The sequence below is a fragment of the Danio aesculapii genome, chromosome 19, assembly GCF_903798145.1.
Source record: "Danio aesculapii chromosome 19, fDanAes4.1, whole genome shotgun sequence".
NCBI classification, from domain to species: domain Eukaryota; kingdom Metazoa; phylum Chordata; class Actinopteri; order Cypriniformes; family Danionidae; genus Danio; species Danio aesculapii.
The window spans coordinates 42,826,723-42,850,192 of record NC_079453.1 but is presented as its reverse complement, the minus strand read 5'-3'; the positions used below and the strand labels follow the sequence as shown (position 1 = coordinate 42,850,192).

The 23,470-nt window shown below is 34.0% G+C and overlaps 1 long non-coding RNA gene across 1 annotated transcript in view; it reads left to right on the top strand.

The window, feature by feature from the left end:
* Positions 1-18,840, top strand: part of LOC130246549 (uncharacterized) — a 49,888-nt gene extending 31,048 nt beyond the window's left edge. The window contains exon 3 of the long non-coding RNA XR_008839453.1: positions 18,725-18,840. This is a non-coding gene — a long non-coding RNA (uncharacterized LOC130246549). The remainder of the gene's footprint in view (positions 1-18,724) is intronic.
* The last annotated feature ends 4,630 nt before the right edge of the window (positions 18,841-23,470 follow it).

Here is a 23,470-nt window from a genome sequence, read left to right as displayed (position 1 = left end):
TCATAATAATAGGAAAGAAGTAACTTGAGGATCTGAAAGATGCCAGCATCTCTTTGCACTTTAGAAAGTGTTGAAAGTAGGATGAAAGTTTTATTTAATTATAGATATATTTTATTTTTGTGACTGTTAGCCCCTCCCCCGATGATTGAGCTGCCCATGAAATAGCTTAAGCATGAGTCCGTTTTTACTGGCCTTTCTCCAGCGCAAAAACCTCTACATCTGGTAGAAATCTCCTGTCTTTTCTCTGGGTTCTTTTTTGCCTCTCCCTCCCTCTGTTGTTTGCTCTTTTTTACACTAAGACAGACAGAAACAAGCAAGCAACAGGCTTTTACAGTTTTTAAAGGAAAAAAATTATGTTACAAAATTATGTTAGATATGTCACATAAAGCAGCACGCACATATTCTAGTAACACTTTATTGAGATGACTTTGCAACTATATGTCATTTTATTTGATAGCATTTGATAACATTTTATTTCACTGAACAAACTTTATATTGACCAGAAAAAACTTTGGAAGTACTGTATGTCAGTTTATTTTACTAACCCTAATCCTAAGCAGTCTAAAGTTAACAGTATAAACTTAGTTGTTTATCATTTAATGCTTAGTTACTTATGAAGGTATTACTAAATACAAAGTTATAATCATAATAATAATAATAAAGTGTAATCCAGATTTTGATAGGTTGTTGACTGTGAACCTGGATTAAAATGCATTTGAAGTACATTAAATATATGCTAAAACTGGCTATGCATCATGTACATCCAGAAATAAAGTTAATAAAAAGTTAATCACTTTTTCTGTTCACATTATAGTGTTTTTTGAATGCCTTTCTTATTTTACTGTAATATAATACTGTAGGTATGAATATCTTTTTCAGTTTGATCCATCAAGGAGTCTAGCATCGGAATTTATTGTGAACTTGCCAGGTCTCAAAAGAAAATCGAAACGAATACTTTCCATACTTTTTGTTCCTAAAATGCTTAACCCATATTTTTTTTAAAGGGATAGTTCATCCTAATAATGAAAGATTGCTGTTAGTTTATTCTCAGACCTTCCAACATGTGGGTGAATTTTTTTAGTGAAAATTTAGTGAAAACTAAAATCAGTCAGCAAAAAAGTCAAATCAAAAGTTTGGCATGTTTAGTTATGAATTATTTTATAAAGCTATTTTATTAGTTGCTTTTATGTCAAATACTTCCTAGCTTTTCTGTTTTTATATCTTGGCTTAGTTTTTTTGACTAGTTTGTCTGCTTGCATCCTTGTATGTATATTTACCTCTATACTTTTTCTATATGTATGTAAAGTGTAAAAAAAAAGTACTGGGCAAAACTTAATCACGGTTAAATACATCCAAAATAAAAATTTGTGTGGGCTGTGTTTATTTATTTGCATATATATATATATATGGCAATATGGCTGTATATCGGCAATGGTGGGAGGCATGCATCGGCTTAAAGCCACAGGCTGAGTGCCTTAGTGTCTCACCAGTGACAATATACAGCCATGTTGCACTGCTACGACTTTGACGAGTTCGGCGGCATAATCGTGTAAATAAAAACGAAATGAAACATGGAGAGTCTAAAAATCCTTTAAAATTAGGAACTACTTTCTGCAGCACATTGTTTTACAACACAACATTGCCCAAAGTGCTAAACACAATCAATACTAATTAAAATAAGTCCTACATCACAATTAAAACACAAGGCAAACCCCTCAACATTAAAAAAGTCTCAAATGCTAAAGAGCAAATATGCAGTTTCAGAAACTTTTTTAGCGCTAGTATTTGAATGATTCTCAAGCGTAATGTCTAAAGTGATGACAAAACAGGTGATTTTGCTCACACATTTAAAGATTATAAGGCTGATCAGTCTAAAGCCATTTCCCAGTATTTCTCTGTTGCAATCAGGAGATCAGAATATCATGACTGCCCAGCAATCTACGTTTACCCAGCCCCCAGGCCGTGTTAAAATTGTCAAGCGTTGAAAGGTCCGCGGTGACAAAAAGGTTGGGGAACACTGTATACAGTTGAAGTCAGAATTATTAGCCCCCCTTTAAATTTTTTTTTCTTTTTTAAAGTTTTCCCAAATTATGTTCAACAGAGCAAGGAAATTTTCACAGTATGTCTGATAATATTTTTTCTTCTGGAGAAAGTCTTATTGGTTTTATTTCGGCTAGAATAAAAGCAGTTTTTAGTTTTTTTTTATTTTATGGTCAATATTAATAGCCCCTTTAAGCTATATATTTTTTTTCGATAGTCTACAGAACAAACCATCATTACACAATAACTTGCCTAATTACCCTAACCTGCCTAGTTAACCTAATTAACCTAGTTAAGCCTTTAAATGTCACTTTAAGCTGTATAGAAGTGTCTTGAAAATATCTAGTCAAATATTATTTACTGTCATCATGACAAAGATAAAATAAATCAGTTATTAGAAATGAGTTATTAAAACTATTATGTTTAGAAATGTGTTGAAAAAATCTCTCTGTTTAACAGAAATTGGGGGCTAATTCAAGGGGCTAATAATTCTGAATTCAACTGTATATAAATATAGATAGATAGATAGATAGATAGATAGATAGATAGATAGATAGATAGATAGATAGATAGATAGATAGATAGATAGATAGATAGATAGATAGATAGATAGATAGATAGATAGATAGATAGACAGATAGACAGATAGAAATATATACTGTATACATGATGCAAATATTATAGAAATATAATACACACACAGATTTCTAAATCAAACTTTTATTTTGGATGTGATTAATCTTTATAACTATGCTAGAGTCTTCCATGTTGAATATTTGAGTTAAATGTCAGAATGGATGCGCATGGGCTTGCCTCTCTCTCTCTTTCTTTCTCTCTCTCTCTCTCTCTCTCTCTCTTTCTCTCTCTCTCTCTCTCTCTCTCTCTCTCTCTCTCTCTCTCTCTCTCTCTCTCTCTCTCTTCACAAGTTCATGGGTTGTGTCCTTCAGTCTCTGCTGCTTTTGCCCAAATGATTTCTTTGCTATAGTTATACTGCAGAGGAGGAGCTTTTCTCTTTTAACTCACTGAACTCTTCACATCTGCATATAAAGAATATTTGAACTTCTGAATGTACGTGGACGCTTTTTAACATGCTCCGTTTGGAGACATGAAAGCAAAACAACAATCATAGACTCACATTCTCCTTCGACTGAATAAACACATTGAAAGTATTTGTGTATGTGTTGTATATGTGGTCCGAGACAGGAAAAGGATTGTACACTAACAAAATATACCAGCCATATTTAGAAAGAGAAAAATGTTATTACATATGAAGGACTCTATTTAAAGATCACAGTAAAGCCATAAAATAAATTGCTTGAAAAATAATCTTTTAAACCTTTTTTCTTGTCCTTCATTTCTTCCTTCTTTCCTTCCTTCCCCCCCTTCTTCCTTGCTTGATTTTATACCTTCATCCCTTCCCCCCTCCTTTTTTTTTCTTTCTTCTTTCTTTCTTTCTTTTCTTCTTTCTTTTCTTCTTTCTTTTCTTCTTTCTTTCTTTCTTTCTTTCTTTCTTTCTTTCTTTCTTCTTTCTTTCTTTCTTTATTATCATTCGTTTCTTCACTTCCTCCCTTCCTTTCTTCATACTTGCTTGCTTCCTTCATCCCTCCTTCTCATCCCTTCCTTCCTTCCTTCCTTCCTTCCTTCCTTCCTTCCTTCCTTCCTTCCTTCCTTCCTTCCTTTCTGCTTCCTTACTTCAGTCCTCCCTCCCTCATTCATTCCTTTCTTCCTTCATCCTTCTTTCTTTCCTTCCTTATTTTCTTTCTTCATCATTCCTTCCTTCCTTCCTTCCTTCCTTCCTTCCTTCCTGCTTGCTTGCTTCCTTCCTCCCTTCTACATTCCTTTCTTCCTTCATCCTTCTGTCGTTCCTCATTCCTTCTTTCCTACTTGCTTCCTTCGTTCGTTCCTTTTTCATTCCTTCCTTTTATCCTTCCTTCCTTTCTTCTTTCCTTCCTCATTCCTTCTCCCTCCTTAATTCCTTCCTTTCTTCCTTCCTTCCTTCCTTCCTTCATCCTTCTTTCCTTCCTTATTTATGTCCATCCTATTTTCTTCCTTCCTTTTATCCTTCCTTCTTTTTTCCTTCCTTTTATCCTTCCTTCTGTTTTTCTTCCTCATTCATTCATTCCTTCTTTCTTTCTTCATTTCTTTCTTTCCTTCATTCTTTCCTTACTTCATTCTTTCCCTTCTGCTTCCTTCGTTCCTTCCTTAATCCTTCCTTGCTTATTTACTTCCTTCCTTCCTGCCTCCCTGCTTGCTTCCTTCCTCCCTTCCTCATTCCTTTCTTCTTTAATTCTTCCTTCCTTCCTTCCTTCCTTCCTTCCCTTCTTATTTCCTTCCCTCCTTCCTCTCTCATTCAGTCCTTCCTTTCTTCCTTCCTTCCTTCCGTTCTTTCCTTTCTCATTCCTTTTTTCTCCACCATTACTTCTTTTCTTCATTCCTTCTTTCCTTCTTTCCATCCTTCCCTCATCCTTCTTTTCTTCCTTTCTTCCTTCCATTTTTCCTTCCTTCTTTCCTTCTTATTTTCCTTCCTTCCTTCCTTCCTTCCTTCCTTCCTTCCTTCCTCCTTCCTTCCTTCTTTTCTTTCTTTCTCTTTCTTTCTTTCTTTCTTTCTTTTCTTTCTTTCTTTCTTTCTTTCTTTCTTTCTTTCTTTCTTTCTTTCTTTCTTTCTTTCTTTCTTCTTTCTTTCTTTCTTTCTTTCTTTCTTTCTTAACCAATGTGTCATCAATAAGTTTTTAATAGTTTAAATATATAATTGAATTTAGTTTGGTCACTAGTTGTATATTCTAGTAAGTCAGAATTACTAAAAATATTTTGTTCAGTACTTTTATTAAATAATGATGCAAAATAGAATATCTGTAAACAAGTAGAACTGCATCTGTGAATATTCCAGCCTGATCTCATGAGGAAACGTAACTATTTTACGCTTTGTCAGTTTAGTGGCTAATTCGTACAAATTTGTATTTGAGTTCAGTCTTACAAAAATGTACAATTTTAAAAGGAGGCGTGGCAACAAACCCCACCCCCAAACCCAAGCGTCATTGGGGGATGAGCAAATCATACTAAATAGTACAAATGAGAGCAAAAAGTTAGGAATTGCCATGAGATGGCATTGAATATTCTCTATAAAAAGAACAACAATTACATTTTAAAGCATGTAATACTTTCTTTAAATACAATTATAAAAAATGTGATCTATATTAGGCTCCAAAAATATGTAAAAACACCATAAACATCTTGAAAGTGCAGTACACATATGTAGATAAATATATATGTACAGTATATAAGTACACAAACCACATTTTTTTATACTTTTATGAATAAAACTTCATGCAGTGCACTAGACATATATTTATTTTTATGTAAAGTTGTATGAACTTTATAAAGCTTTAAATGTGGTCGTCTGAAACCATATAGTTAAGTACTTTTATATAAATAAAATATGCCGTCTTGTGCAATAAATGCTGTATACATTGCATCTTATTCAGAATAATTATCTTTTATAGGTGATGAATATTGACTTTTATTTATAGTCTCATTATTAGTGCATTATGTTCACAGTTATAAAGTGTCCGCTTGATTAACACACGCTGTCTGTTTCTCATTTTATTGACGATAGTTCGGTGCAAACAGGCCTCAGTGTGAAAGTAATTGAAGTGCTGTGTTTCCTGGGAGGTAAAGAGGAAAGTTTAGTACGAGTCAAGAATGGGAACCCTCAGGTCATGAGCTGTACTTTTCTTTACATGTGTGTGTGTGTGTGTGTGTGTGTGTGTGTGTGTGTGTGTGTGTGTGTGTGTGTGTGTGAAGGGCTGGAAGACACGGGGCAGGTCAGGACTGGTGCAGCTGCAGTCTGCACAGACTCAAATTACACTCGCGCTTATTTACTTTTTTTTTCCCCAAGCTTAACCATCACACTTCCACAGTAACTTTCAGATACGCTGCTTTAAAACTGATTAGATGTGGAAAAATGCATTGTATTCTATCCATAAATATATTAACTTGCAAATCATATATATAATGACTACTGAGGCCTTGATTAATCGTCAATATATCATCCATATATCATATATCATCTTTTGCAAGTGCAATCTGTAACATCTACAAACCCACAAGCAATTAGTATGAGGAAACGTTTAAACCATTATACCGTTTTAATTCATTACCAACTCTCATATATGGATAGTTTCACCCATAAGTGTACTGCATTGTTTATTTTTTGAGGCTGTAAAAAATAAAATTATTAGAGTATGTTTACACGAATTTTCATTTAGGGTAAAGTTAGTGTCTATGACAACTGTTTTATTCATTTCCTTTTAATTTATCTCTTATAATACTTTCAGGTTCATTCTGACCAAAAGAGATACATTAATTATTAGTTTTTAGATAATAGTTTCTAAATAATGAAACAAAATGATTTAAGATGATTTTTAATTATTCAATTTTTTTTTATTCATCTTTATTTCTCTAGCACTTTTACAAGGTAGAGTGTGTCAAAGCAGCTTAACATAGAATTTCTAGTAAATTGAAACGGCTTCAGTCCGGTTTTCAGTATAATTTTTAATATTTATTATTATTATTGTTATTAATATACATTATTATTATTATTATGCATTTGTATTATCATTATATATAAAAACCTATTATTATTATTAGTAGTAGAGTTTGTTGTTGTTGTTGTTGATGTTTTTGTTGTCCAAAAATTAAGACAAATATTGCATATTTTGTATTTATGTCTATTAAGTTATATTATTGTCAAAAACTTTGGTTATGTTTATTATTTTCCCTTGTATCTCAAACTCTTTTAGGACTGGATTTTGCGGATAAACATGTATCTAAATGTTATCTTTTTATCTCAAAGGAAATGTTTAAACAAATAAAATCTAAATAATTAACAACTTTCTAAGAAATATTTATGTTGTTTAATGTTGTCTTGAACTAAAAGACATATAGGTTTCATAAATGTTGACGGTTGACGGGTAGTGCTGTCGTCTCACAGCAAGAAGGTCGCTGGTTTGAGCCTCGGCTGGGTCAGTTGGCGTTTCTGTGTGGAGTTTGCATGTTCTCCTTGCGTTCCTGCTGCTCCGGTTTCCCCCACAGTAGTGTCTGAGTGTGTATGGATGTTTCCCAGAGGTGGGTTGTGGCTGGAAGGGCATCCGCTGCGTAAAACATGTGCTGGATAAGTTGGCGGTTCATTCCGCTGTGGCAACCCCAGATTAATAAAGGGACTAAGCTGAAGGAGAATGAATGAATGAAATCTATCCTGATATCATAAACATAATTATGCCATTATCAGCTTAGAAAAAGAAAATGAATGAATGAATGAATATTTAAAAGGCAAAATAATAATAAATATTCTATTGCATTAGTAGGTTATGCTGTTAAAACAATGATTTTTTTGCATTGTGAGGACTAAAATTATGGTGCAGTAGCATATGACTGTATTTAGTAGAATATCAATGTTTTGTATTGAGTTTTAGGTGAATGTCTCCACATTGCCATGTGTTGAGTGTGCTTAAATTAGGGTCTGTCTGGTGCTCTTTATAGGGAACAACTGCCAATCCTGCGAGACTTCAGTGTATTTGCTCAACAAATGCCATCATCCCACCTACATTTAGCCAGAGCGTTATGCATATTTGACAGGGAAGCATTTAAATATTATGCATTAAATGTTCATTTGAGCCTTTTGAATTCTTCAGACATGCTAGAAGATGCAAGACCTGAAATTAAAGATGCTTTGATATTATTTTGAGATCTGACGCTCTGCTGTTTATACTTTAGTGTATTATTACAGACCGCAGTCTAAAAAATAAGGATGCCAGAAAGAATTGAAAACTAGGTTTCACAACAGTGACACTGAGGAACCAGGTTTGATTCACTAAATAGTTTTAAAGAATCATTTTTCTTTGTGGGAAGAACATTTTTATACCACTGGAATGTTCTTTATATTTACACCTTTAAAGAGCCCCTATTATGGGTTTTTGAAAATGAGCTTCTATACAGTGTTTAACACAGCACTAAGTGAATGAAAACATCCAGCCGAGGTTTAAATCTGAAAGTGCACAGTGTTTAAAACTATTGATTCTTCCGCGAAATAGTCGACTCAGAGTCGAATAAGTGAATCAAGTTGGGTTAGGATCTTTGATTGATCGCATCAACGTCGATACAGTACATCATCAAATATGAAGTTCCAGTTCCGGTAAAATGTGCACACACTTTCCTTCCACACACTAGCGGAGGCATGGGGGATCACGGGACTGATCGTGACGCGAAGATGACGATCACTGACAGATGAAGATTCAGCTTTGGGGAATAAAGGGCTAAAGTTAATGTTTTAAAACAATACCATTGTATAGCCAACTGTGTGCTGTGTGTGTTCCTGTCATTTTTCTGATGATTGATACAATAACCTACGATGCAACACGGGATTCGTCAGCTGCTTGCTATTGAAGGAGCAGCAGAGACTATTATGTATGGGACTTTGTCAGGAACTTTTACAGTTCAACTGGACCAGTTTCTTCTTCCTCCGGATCATAACATATAAGTGTAATTAAATTTGTTGCCTTGTTTTGTGTAGTTTGCACAAAATGTGTTTAAGTGTGTGTTATAAGTTGTATAACACAATCACGTATCGATTATAGATCAGTGCTTGTACTGTATCTTCAGGTTAAATCTGTATGGGGTTGTTCACATATCGCGTCCAAAACCACGTTAATAACATGACGCGTGCTTCTTCCTTTACTGATTTAAACGCGTTTCTGAGCTAGTGATCCTCTGCTGTTTGTTGCTATGGCCACCATCAGCTGTTCCTCACACGTGGTCAATTTTCAAAATAGTTCAACTTTTTCCACCGTGTGAATTAATATTGAATATGTGTCGTTGTTATTACTTAGGGTTAGGGTTAAGAGTAGAGCAATATGCTGGTGTTTAACTGCATTGCTTTATTGCAATCCTGATGGGCTCTCATACTTTCTGCTACTTCATACTGTAGTCGTGATGGGCATTTCTCTCTGTCTCACGCTGAACCCAGTCGATCAATCACAACAGACTGGGTCATCAGACCAATCAGCGCAGATTAGCTTCGCGCTAAGGAGGGGTTGGGGAACAAATGAATCGCTGAACGATTCATATTGGAGTTGCTAGGATAATTAGGTAATAATAAATGCATATTATGAGACAATGAAAGTGTTTTTTGACCTTGCGAGCATCTCAGCATGTTGTTAAAGACTGCAAAACCAAAATTTTACCTTTTATTATGCAAAATTTAAGCCTTAGCTTGATTAATTAAAATAGATTTTTTATTAAATCCTGATATCATAAACATAATTATGCCATTATAAACCTATTAATAAGACTTAATTATTATTAATTAATATTATATAATGAGTATGATATCTAATGAATCTATTTATGGTCCCAATTAGATATCATATTGACTATATATAACCAAGTGAGTTATTTATACCAAGTGAGTTATTTATAAGTAAATAGGTGACCAAGTGTTTTTAACAGAGAAAATGTGTACAGTATTTCCTTCACTATTTACTATATTATCAGTATTATTTTTCTTTTAAAAAATCTTATCTCTTTTAATTTGTCTGCAATTAAAGCAGTTTTTACTTTTTTCAAATATTATTTTTAAGGTCAATATTTGTCTCTTGTGCATCACGGTGGCGCAGTGGGTGGCACAATCACCTCACAGCAAGAAGGTCACTGGTTCGAGCCCCGGCTGGGTTAGTTGGCATTTCTGTGTGGAGTTTGCATGTTCTCTCCGAGTTCGTGTGGGTTTCCTCCGGGTGCTCCGGTTTCCTCCACAGTCCAAAGACATTCACTATAGGTGAATTGAATAAGCTAAATTGGCTGAAGTGTATGTGTGTGAATGCAAGAGTGTATGGATGTTTTCCAGTGATGGGTTGTGGCTGGAAGGGCATCCGCTGCATAAAACAAATGTTGGATAAGTTGGTGGTTCATTCCGCTGTGGCAACCTCTGATTAATAAAGGGACTATGCTGAAAAGAAAATGAATGAATGAATGAAATCTATCCTGATATCATAAACATAATCATGCCATTATCAGCTTATTATTATCACTTAATTATTATGAAATTATATTATATAATAAATATTATATATAATTAATCTATTCATGGTGCTATTTAGATATATGTTGACTATAAGTAACTTTGCAATTACAGCTGTGGTCAAAATTTACAAATCAGCCCTTCTTTGGAATTTGTATTATTTTTCAAATATTTCCCAAGTGTTTTTTAACAGAGCAATACAGCCTGATCTCATGAGAAAACGTAGTATTTTACGTTTTGACAGCTTAGGGGCTAATTCGTACAAATTCGTACGAGTTCAGTCGTACGAAATTGTACGATTTTAAAAAGGAGGCGTGGCACCTAACCCCACCCCTAAACCCAACCGTCATTGGCGGATGAGCAAATCGTACTAAATTGTACGAATTAGATCGTACGAATTCGTACGAATTAGCCACTAAATCAAAAAGTTACGAATTGCCGTGAGATTGTGTTGAGCAATACTGTAAGTGTACATTATTTCCTTCAGGTATTTACTGTAATATTTTTTCTTTTGGATAAAAGTCTTGATCTCTTTTAGTTCAGCTGCAATAAAAGTAGTGTTTCCTTTTTATTTTATATTATTTTTAAGGTCAATATTATTTGTTCCTTTAATAAATTATTATTTTTTTATTGGCTCCAAAACAAACCTCTGTTGTACAATGACTTGCCTAATTACCCTAACTTGCCTATTTAACCTAGTTAAGTCTTTAAAATCCACTTAAAGCTGAATACTAGTATCTTATTGCGTAACTTGTAAAATATTATGTACTGTCATCACTGCACAAATGGTTAACATTTTTTTCTCTCTGTTAAACCTCACTTGGGAAGCTTATTCAAAACATAATTACAATTTCACAGGAGGGCTAATAATTTTGCCTTTAACTGTACATGTCAACTACTCTTGGAACACTGTAAATTAGAAATCTGCCAACACTTTCTTTTTGGTGGTCCACTTTATACATTTCCTTGTCTATACATAACTTTGCAACTACATACTATCTAGCAGTCGTTATTTTTATGGCCCGTTTCCACTGAGTGGTACGGTACGGTTCGGTTTGGTTTGGTACGCTTATATGGCCGTTTCCACTGTCAAAAAGCGTACCGAACCGAACCGTACCGTACCACTTTTTCGGCACCCTTTCGAAAGGGTACCAAACACGAGAAAGGGTACCAAAAGGCGGAGCCACACGCGCAGCTGAACGCTATTGGTTTACAGAGATACGTCATTCGCTTACGCAACAAGCCAGAATGAAACAAAAACCCGCCATGTTTGAAAAACACAGCGAGAGATTTTAGCGGAATTATAAATACATATAATAACGAGCCATGGTCGATCTGGGCTCAAACAAACCTTGTCGTCATCTTGATGAACAGCCACAAATCCAAGAAGAAGAGCAGATTTACCCTGTGCCCCGTAGTTTTTTAAGAGCCAGTCTGAGGCGCGAGCGGTTTCGCTTTTTTTGCTAGCGCTCGCCGCGCGTCTAACATTATATCTGAAATAACAAACTTCTTGAGCTGATGATAATAACCTGCACTTGATTATTGACGTGCTTTTGAAACCCGATCCTGTCAGACACTGACAAACGCGAGAGTGAAGCGCGGAAAAAACAAAGGAGAAGCCGGAAAAAAAGGAGCACATTAAATACGGGCGAAATGTCTACTTTATGTAGTTCTTCTGTAGTTGGGAACATATTGGAGACTGTAAGGGGCTGTATGTGTTTATATATGTTCATTTATTTAGTTATTTAATATAATTACAGACGTTACAGTAGGCTGTTTCGCACTGTCTTTGATCTGCAGTTATAATCAACTCATGTTCATTGAAAAGTTAGTGATAAACATTTCTACACAAGTATTTATATGTGTATGAAGCATCTGTTTTGTGAGAAGTGCTTTTCATATGATATGTGAACGACCCATACAGCTTTATTGTAGACATTTCCTCGAGCTAGAATGACGTCGACTGAAACTTTGTCATACACCACGCCCACCAAAAGGGTACCCTTGTTAGTGGAAACGCAAGCCTGATAAAGGTGACCCGTACCAAACCGAACCGTACCGTACCGTACCAGTCAGTGGAAACGAGCCATTAGTAGACTTTCTAGTTTATAACCCGGACGAGCCCCCATTTTTTGTTTACATTCTACCGACATTGATTTTGCAAGGACAACTCAACTTATTGTATTCTTATGATTGCAAGTTAACATGTAGTTGCAAAGTTACTTGTATAGTCACAGATTGTCTGCAGGGGAACATCAAATATATATTACAACTATATATTAAAATCTAACTCTGAAGTCTACAGAAAATGTATTGTGATCAGACTCCTCAGCTGAAAGCTTCTTTAATGCGCTGTATGTTCGTGTGTTGGTGGGGCTGTGTGTTTTTTTCGGGGGTGATTAACAGCTGACAGATCTAAACACTGGAGGAATTCAGCTGCTCCACGATTCAACACACACCTAGTTCACACACTTTAGACTAGTCACTGTTTCTCAGTGAGAGTAAAATGAAACTTTAACATCTGTTATTGTGCTGTTTAAATATTAACATGGTATTTTTTTTGTTATTTCATGCAAACATAATTGGAAGAACATAAGTTTGGAAGAAATATCACTGGTAGATTACAGAATAGGACATCATTACACAAACGCAACTCTGAATCACAATTCCAAAGAAACCAAAAAGCGATCTTTTCTTTTTTTTAATATATATTTTTGCTGCTTGTTCAAACTACTTATTTAAAATGAGCAGTATCAACATAATTCTTGAGTTTTTTTTAGGACAACTTAATTTTTTATGTTCAATCTACTTAAATTGTGAGGAACCCAGCATTTTTAGATTGTAGCTGGACATTCTAATCTACACAATTTATCTGTAACAGTATGAGATGTGAGGAATAACAGCTTAATATATCAACATTCATTCATTTTCTTTTCGGCTTAGTCCCTTTATTAATCAGGGATCACCACATGAACGCTAACTTATCCAGCATATGCTTTACACAGCGGATGCCCTTCCAGCCACAACCCAACACTTAGGAAACACCGATACACACATACACTACAGCCAGTTTAGCTTATTAAATTCACCTATATGTCTTTGGACTTGTGGGGGAAACCGAAGCACCTGGAGGAAATCCATGGGGAGAACATGCAAACTCCACACAGAAATGCCTCAAACCAGCGACCTTCTTGCTGTGAGGCGATCATGCTACCCACTGCACCACCGTGACACCTAATATATATATATATATATATATATAATATATATATATATATATATATATATATATATATATATATATATATATATTCAACAATTTAACAATTTTTTTGACATTTAATCAACTTCATAATTAATTTTACAACACATATTTCGGACATGTAATGGTGTTTTATACATACTTCACTTTAATATGACCCGAACACCAAATGTAAAAATTGATGAAAAATTTAAAACAGCAGAAACATTTGATTATTTTATATTAATATTCATTCATTCATTCATTTTCTTTTCATCTTAGCCCCTTTATTAATATGGGGTCGCTACAGCGGAATTATCCTTCCCAATTCACCTGTACCACATGTTTTTGGACTGTGGGGGAAACCGGAGCACCCGGAGGAAACCCACACGAACGCAGGGAGAACATGCAAACTCCCCACAGAAACGCCAACTGACCCAGCCGAGACTCGAACCAGCGACCTTCTTGCTGTGAGGCGACAGCACTACCTACTGCACCACTGTGTCACCTATATTATTATCATGATTGTAATTATTTTAAAATTATTATTATTATGTTAAAACTTATTTTACATTAAGATTTCATTACTTAATATTAGTTAATGGATATACTAACATGAATAAACAATGAACACAACATTTATTACAGTATTATTCATCTTTGCTACACTGTAAATAATGCTGGGTTTCTCACAGTTCCATCATGTTATCCCGACACAGATGGATTAAGTTAACTTAAACGTTTTTACAAAATTAAGTAGATTGAACATTAAATTACAATTAAATTACCATTGTTTAAAAATACAATCAAACAATAAGTTTGTCCCAAAAAAACTCGAGAATTGTGTAGTTTCAACACGTTTTAATTAGCTAGTTTGAAAAAATAGCAAAAGTCATTTACAGTTAATAAATGAACAGCGCATTGACTAATGTTGTAATTGTTTCAACACGTTTTAATTAGCTAGTTTGAACAAATAGCAAAAGTCGTTTACAGTTAATAAATGAACAGCGCATTGACTAATGTTAACAAGCAAAATTTGGATTTGAATAATGCATGAGTAAATATTGAACTATAATTAATAAAGTACATGTATTGTTCATTATTAGTTCATGTTAGTAAATACTTTAACTAACATTGAATGAACACTAATGAAACCTTTTTGTAAGTGTAACCACACTGTAAAATTCTGTGAAATTTACAGCATTACTGGCAATTTTACAAGTGCACTGTAAATTAACAATTACAATTATTCATTTAGAGCGCTTGTAAATTTTACAACATTACTGGCAACCAAAATTGCCAGTAATAGTGTACATTTTACAGCAGTTATTTGCAGTGTGTTATTTTTAACAAATTCATGTGTGTTCGGAGGGTCTCGATGCATTTTCAAGGTTTTGTTCCCTAACTAAAAACTTCATTTTTAAGAAACATCCATACCTGTCAACCCTCCCGTTTTTTCTGGGATTCTCGCGAATTTTACAGTTCTATCCTGCTATCATCCCGCAAAAGTCTTTTCCCGTATTTCTCCCGTATTTTCAGTCATTTTTTTAAGGGTGGCAAATAAACATTAAAGAGCCGAGTCTCCCTATACGCAACCCATACCGCCGAACCACCAGGGGCCGCCCCTTGCTCTTAAATGTGAGTTTGTTCTGTGCTTTCGCTTTGTTTAGGCATAAAAACACTTTGAAATAAATATAAAAACCACGGGATTCCCTTTCCTTTTCATTACCGGTGCCGTCTCCCTTTCATATGTAATCCTGAAAACAGTCATATAGCGGTGCATGACTGTCAGCTGACGCGCTCCATAGTGATAAATAGACGCTGTTTCCCAAACGGATTCTGTACACGTGATTTGAAGCGGATCGAAAGTCTGGGTTTTGGGTGCGTGTTTGAACAGACATATACACATAATTATTAATAATATCTAAAGATGTCGATCTTGGTTGTTTTTTTTTCCAAACACAACTAATTTCGTCCTAAATGAGCATAAAAAGTTAGGAAAGCAATCGAAAGCTTTCATTATAACGTTAGATGTGTGCATTTTAAAGGGCACATAGTTTACCTCTTTTTTATGATTTAATATTAATATTATGGTTCTTCTAAGTGTGCCAGTTTAGGTTCAGTTTAAAACACAATTCAGATTTTTTTATTATAATGTGTTAAAAAGTGTCATGTTGGGGGCGTGTCCACAGTTCGCTGATTTAGGGGTGTGTTGCTTCACATGTAAATTAGTTTCAGCTTCCCGCCAACGTAACAAGGGGGCGGGGCCATGAGCTCACCCGCTCTGCGTTTGCAACAGAGTCTGACAGGCAGACTGCGAGAACGAGCTAGAGTGAGAGGTACAGCATTCAGTCGTACATGTACGACTCTGACACAGACCAAGCAGAGAGTACAAAATCATTTGTGTCTTTGTACAGTTTTACAGCCAACTGTGTGCTAGTTTCAAGTGCCGAGCTTGTACACCGAGACTAATAACCACGCACACTGAATTAACTTTGACTGAGGCACCGGACGCGCCGCTCGAAGCCGAGACACGGCACACCAGACACTCTCTGTAGCGCGGCAGAAACATGAAGTGTCCCGAATCGTCGCGCAACGCATTTTTGAATTCTAAACATAGGTTTCTGCAGCGGTCCGCGGGACCCGGCCGTCGACTTGAGTGTACCCTGATAGAAACCTATGTTTAGAATTCTAAAATGCATGCTAGTTAAGATCACAGGGAGCTTCTGGGATCGCGAGAAATGCAAACAGCTGAAGTATAAGGTAGACTCAATGAGAAGTACACATGTTTACAAACCTACCTAAAGATACAACCAATAATTCCGATTAGAGTGATAATGTGGAGAATATTGATCTTGTGTTGAGCCCAATGAGCCTTGCATCTAAAAATAGAGCTAGGGTGTTCCTTTAGTGATATCGCTTCGACTCACACTGAAAATGGCGGACGTGAATCAACAAACTGAGGATATGATGACGCGCCTGTCAATCAATATTGGTGGGCAGGGGGACCGCTCTCCTACGTCAAGTTGCGGTCGGTTTGAAAACCGTTCCAGTTGGTCCACCGTTTTTATGTTGTCAAATTGAAAAAAAAGCACTAGGTGTGCTTATATCACCCAAATATGACGGTCTATACACCATACATGCACATATGTCTGTCCAAACAGCTTGAAAAGTAGATTTTTTTACCATAGGTGCCCTTTAAAGTGACACCTGTTATTTAATGTAATGAAAAGAAAACATTTAAATAAATAAGAGATTCATTCGTTGCTCTTTAATCAGAATGTGTAAGTTATACAGTGAAGAAACTGCCAATGAGATTTAATAGCTTTTAATTTTAATAAGCTGAACTGTTTGCTAATGTATTTGCTGCTAATGTATACTATTTAATTTTTCTTTTGTAAATAAAAATAATAAAACATGTTCCTGACCATTTAACTGTTTAATTACAATGATACAGCTCCAAATGAACATATTTAGTAATTTGGGGATTTTTTACGAGGGTGGGGGGCGTGGGGCGGTCGGGGGAATCCCTTATTATGATGGATATATACCTTATTTTCACGTCGCAATGTTGACAGGTATGAACATCCAGGTCTCTATTTCAAAATGTATTTTTTCCAGGTTGAAAAAAACTCATTGAAAAGGAACATGATGAAGGTCAAAGGACAGAGAAATGTCTGAATCTCAGCTGGTGTCTGCAAGTGGTTTGTGTTGGACGTTTAGTTTAGTTCCTACCAAGCAGGATAAGCCGTACTGAGCAGGAATCAAGCTCTCTTCTCTGCTTTTCCAGGAGCAGTTAAATAAACACACTCGTGAGACCCACATCTCCTCTTCGCAAGTTCACAACTCGAACGCTGGTTTTTCTTTCTCGTCTGATCTTCATGTGAGATTAGCGTGTGTGTGTTTGTACAGTAAGTGTGGGGCTGGAGGAAGTGAGGGGTGCTTTTTCTTGCCATGTTGATCCCCAAAAGCTTGAACACTTCTTCACATTCCTATCTCAGTCATGTTCCTGTCTGGCGGAAATGTTAGGAGTGACGCAATGTTTTTGGTCAATAGTTAAAGCTATAGAACTGCAGTGTGAGCATTTGCTTCAAGTCAGATTGGCCATTTAATTATCAGAATGTACAAGTTGCATGCGATTATAATGCATTTTTAAGACCTACATAGAGGAAGGAAATTAGTACAATATAAAATAAAATAAAAACGGTGGGATACTTTTAAACTGTGATCTCTGACTGGTATGTAGAGTACTGTGTTGTTGTTTAATTGTATTATGTCTTTAATTATTATTTTAAAGGTTTTAGGGGTATTATAGTGTCGTATTATGTTGAAATAATGAAATGTATTTTTATTTATCATTTGATTAATGTTCTAAATTAGATGTCGGTTTATTTACTTGTTTTTATTTAAAGACAATATGCTGTTATTAGCTGTATAATGTTTAAGTAATGAATCATTCATTAATTTCCTTTCATTAATTTTTTAATGAAGTCAAAATAAAGTCTGTGTTTAATTGTATTTCATTTTTAGTTTAAAATTTGATTACTTTCCTAATTTAGATGTCGGTTTATTAATTATCATTCACTTGTTTTTATTTAAGGCATTATGTTGTTATTAACTGTATTATGATTATATAATGTAATATTTATTATAATTTCATATTTTTTAAATAGTATTTATTAAATGTAACTTTTTTACATTTAGAGGCTTTAATATATATAATATATATATATTAATATAATTATATATATATATTATATATAATATATATATATATATATATATATATATATATATATAGAAGTCAGAATTATTAGCCCCCTTTGAATTTTTTTCTTTTTTAAATATTTCCCAAATGATGTTTAACAGAGCAAGGAAATTTTCACAGTATGTCTGATAATATTTTTTCTTCTAGTAAAAGTCTTATTTGTTTTATTTTAGCTAGAATAAAAGCAGTTTTTAAAAATTTGTTTTTTTTTAAATCCATTTTAAGGTCAAAATTATTAGCCCCTTTAAGCTATGTATTTTTTCAAAAGTCTACAGAACAAACCATCGTTATACAAAATGTTGCCTAGTAAACCTAATTAACCTAGTTAAGCCTTTAAATGTCATTTTAAGCTGTTTAGAAGTGTCTTGAAATATATCTAGTAAAATATTATGTGCTGTCATCATGGCAAAGATAAAATAAATCAGTTATTAGAAATTAGTTATTAAAACTATTATGTTTAGAAATGTAATTCTGTAAATCTAATAATTCTGACTTCAACTAATGTGTTATCTAAAGTGTGGTTTTTACAGTCTACATTTCAAAAACACATTGACTGAAGTTTCTGCTTTACACGTCTATAAGAATCCTCTTTCTCTGTCTGCAGTGGATGACGTGGCTGCAGACACCAGTTTTCTTGACCTTCCTGCACTGAGTGACACACACCTCCAGTAGGAGGAAGAAGAAAAAAACACGGTAATGACACGTGTGGCGAGCCAAAGAGATTTAAGCACCGGCAGCTGAAGTTTGCAGCGCTTTTTCTATCTGTTATTGCAGAGGACAGTTAGTATTTTACAGAGTCGTCTGCAGGCTTGAAAAACATGAGATTAAAGGGACCTGTGTCTGTAACTCCATCTGAATGTTTAGACTGTAAGATGCCAGACTGCTTCTTACTGTAATGGAAGGGATCTCTACACAATTGTAGAGTCTAGATGAGATGAACGATAAAAGTTGGCAGGCTTTTGCTGAATAAGATCTATAAATGCTACCGAACTAATGATTACAAAGGCCTTACTTTGTGATTAAGTTGTTTGAATAATGGCATAAATAAAAAAGTCATTGTGACTTTTTATCTCATAATTCAGATTTTTTCTTACAATTTGAATGGATAAACATTTCTTGCAATTATGAATTTATAGACTTTATTTTGGAATTTTGACTATTTCTTGCGAGCAACTTTATTGGAAATATGTGCCCAGGGCTACATTTTTGAGAACTGACAAATATGTACCCTGGACTACATTTTCTTTTGGTTTTTGTTTTCACTAATCCACGAGAGGGCGCTGTGTATATTTTTGACAATCTCAAATACGTTAATACGTAAATAAACATTTCTCGATTCTAAAAATGTACTTTAGGCTACATTTTCCCTATGAGTCTCACTGTAATGGAAGGGATCTCTACTCAGTTGTAGAGTTTAGATGAGATGAATGATAAAAGTTGGCAGGCTTTTGCTAAAAAAAGATCTATAAATGCTTCGGAACTAATGATTACAAAGGGCTTATTTCTCATTAGGTTGTTTACATCATGGCATAAATAAATAAAAAAATTAATTTTGATTTTTTTTATCTCATAATTCAGATTTTTTTCTGTCCAATTTGAATGGATAAACATTTCTCGCATTTGTGATTTTTATACGCTTTTATTTTGTAATTTTGACTATTTCTTGCAAGCAACTTCATTGGAAATATGTGCCCAGAGCTACATTTTTGAGAACCAACAAATATGTACCCATCTTGTGGTTTTTGTGTACATTTTTGACCATCTCAAATATGTTAATTTGTATATACCAACAGGGTCTCATGACAAGTCATAACTTTTTAATGTAGTGGCTAATTAAAATGAATTTAATTTAGTACCATTTGCTCATCTTAGGGATAGAGATGGGTGCCATGCCTCCTTTTTAAAATTGTACATTTTTGTACAACTGAACTCGTACTAATTTGTGCAAATTATCTACTAAACTGACAAAACATTAAATAGTTACGTTTCCTCGTGAGATTGGGCTAGTAAATACACATACTTCTCGATTCTAAAAATTTCCTCCTAATGAGCCTGTGTTATTATGTTTACATCTCACAATTCAGACTTTTTTCTTAGAATTATGACTGTTTCTCACATTTGCAACGTTATTGGCTTTGTTTCAACTCTGAAAATTTCCTGCAACTTTTGAGAAGTTTACATCTGCCACTTTTTTTCTCAGTATTGACTTTATTTATTGCATTTGTTGACTTCCTTGCCATTTTGAATGAACTTTTCACAATTCGGAATTTCTTTCTTTAGAATTATTTTTATAGAACTTCTCACAAGTTTATGAAGTCTTGAAGTCCTGACTTTTTCTTTCTTAGAATTGCAACTTATTTTCTTGCATTTAAACTGTAGATTTTTGTTAATTTTTTTCTCAAACTGCAACTTTATTTTTTTTTACAGTGATACTTTATACAAATATACTTTTAATATATGGTTTTACTTTAGAAAAATATACTTTTAAAATGAATTTTATTTATTTATTTTTTTTTGCAATTTGAAATTCCGATTTTTTTTACCCAGTATATTATAATTCTATTTTTTCATAGAGTTGTGACTTTATTTCTCGCAATTGTGCAACATTTTTTCTGCATCTCACAATTCTTGCGATTTTCTTTGTAAAATGCTACTTAATTTCTTGCATTTGTGACATTACAGGCCTTCTTGTAATTCTTTATTTCCTTATTTTTCTCAATTCTATTTTACATTTGCCACTTTTTTACAATCCTTTTTGCTACTATTTTATTTACAAAACTTTTGTTCTGCTTTTACACCTTGTAGTTCTGCAACTTAATTATGTGCATTTATTCCGTTATAGGCTTTCTTACAATTTTGAATTTAGAATTATGGGATGTTAACTCAGATAATAAATCTGAGGCAGAAATTAAAACTAAAGGCAGAAATGTAAGATCTGGTAGCCTTGTGAGAAAAAAAAAGGAAATTTAGTCAAAATGTCCCTTTTTTTGTTTAGATTTAATGTTAAAAACAAGCTGCCATTGTTTTCATGAACCATTTTCAGGCTACTTCTACTTAAAATGGAAAGTTTCATTTACGTCTGTAAAAGTTTTCCTTCCTCACTCTCCTTTTTCAGCCAGATGTGTTTCACGTCTCTCTCTCTCTCTGTCCTCTCTCTATGTCTCTCTATGTCTCTTTCTCTCTCTCTCTCTCTCTCTCTGTGATTCATTTTCCACAGACACTGAATGCCTCTTCACTCCTGCAGAGTCTCAGTCTGCCTGTCAGCTCTGGAAAACACAGCAGAAGCAGGAATGCGTTCCTGAATCCTGTGGCCTGAAGCGAAATGCATGATATCGGCGGCACGTCATTCCTCTCAGCCCTCCTCCTACTTCTCCTCCTTTTTCATCACGGCCTGCGCTCAGTGTATGTCACTGAGGGGCTTTCTTACGGGACCCTCATTTTAGAGGGGGCGTGGTCCAGATTTAATGAAGGGGGAGGAGTTTACTGGTTGAAGGAAATATAGTTTTGAGAAACCCCACCTTTGAGTGGCGTCTAAGCTTCGCCCATTTCTGAACTTTCACACTTCATGCTTTTCCGCCAGCCAAGCAAAAAATGGAAGCCCCTCCATCAATGCGAAAACATCCTCCATTATAACTGTATGTATGTGTGGCTGATTTGTTTAAGATAGCAGTTGTAATGGGACATTTAAATAATAATGTTTATATTTATTAATATTAAAGAAATATTTAATGGAAATCATGAATTTGAACTGAGACTGCAATTATAAAAGGTACAAAGCATGATTTTTTAAAGAAATTTTATTCAATATAAATAAACTATTGTTTAAAAGTTTGAAATAATTAAGACTTGATAAGACTTAATAATATCATTATTAAAAAGACTGCATTTATTTCATTAAAACAATTAAAGTTACAGTTAAAAGTACATACATTCTAGTTTATTATATGTTATGGCAATTGAAATGTTGAATGAGAATATTTAAAAATAAAGATACAAATATATATATGTATATATATATATATATATATATATAATATATATATATATATATATATATATATATATATATATATATATATATATATATATATATATATATATATACATACACATATATTACTGAAGGCTCATCTGATGGTAGCAAAGATGTCCATGCAAAAAAGAAATAGTGCACTGGTAAAACTATAAAAGATGTGCATGAAGTGTTGAATGATAGAAAACAGAACAGCTGGGAAATATTTATTGGACCATTATATTTTGGGTAGTTATAAATTTAAAAGTAGATGATACTGAAATAACAACCATTACTGAAAGTCGTTTTTGACATTACTAAATACTAAAACTAAAATTAAAGTTGATTAAAGATATATATATAATATATGAAAATAATAAATATATATAATATACAGTTGAAGTCAGAATTATTACCCCCACTGAATTATTAACCCCCATGTTTTTTCCCCCAATATCTGTTTAATGGAGAGTTTTTATTCAACACATTTCTTATCATAATAGTTTTAATAACTCATCTCTAATAGCTGATTTATTTTCTCTTTGTCATGATGACAGTAAATAATATTTTACTAGATGTTTTTCAAGACACTTCTATACAGCTTAACGTGACATTTAAAGGCTTAACTAGGTTGATTAGGTTTACTAGGCAGGTTAGGGTAATTAGGCAAGTTATTGTACAGTATATTAATAGTTTGTTCTGTAGACTATCGGGAAAAAAAAAATACTTAAAGGGGCTAATAATGTTGACCTTAAATGGCTTTTAAAAATTAGAAAACTGCTTTTATTCTAGCTGAATAAAACCAATAAGACTTTCTCCAGAAGAAAAAATATTATCAGACATACTGTGAAAATTTTCTTGCTCTGTTGAACATCATTTGTGTAATATTTAAAAAAGAAAAAAAATACAACCGGGGGCTAATAATTCTGACTTCAACTGTATATATATATATATATATATATATATATATATATATATATATATATTAACCTAAAGGCATATCTATTTTATGGCTGATCTGTAGGTCAGCCTGCATTCGGCTCTAAAACGCCCATCAAATTACCTACCTGTGGCCAGACGTACCTGCTCTTTAGAGCTATGTGTTGAGTGACTGCATGACAAGAAGCTCCATCTGTGGAGTCATAAACCCAGAAAACAGAATGCTGTGCTACCTGCAGTCTTTCTGGACATTATAGAGTACTCAAGCAAAGGTGTTGTCAACTTCAAACTCAAAATTTGAATGACATATCGGGGTCAAAACATCAAATTGAAGATTTGGGATTTGACATTTAGATTGAAATCAAACACTTTGTTGTAAAAGTCCTCATTATACAGGTA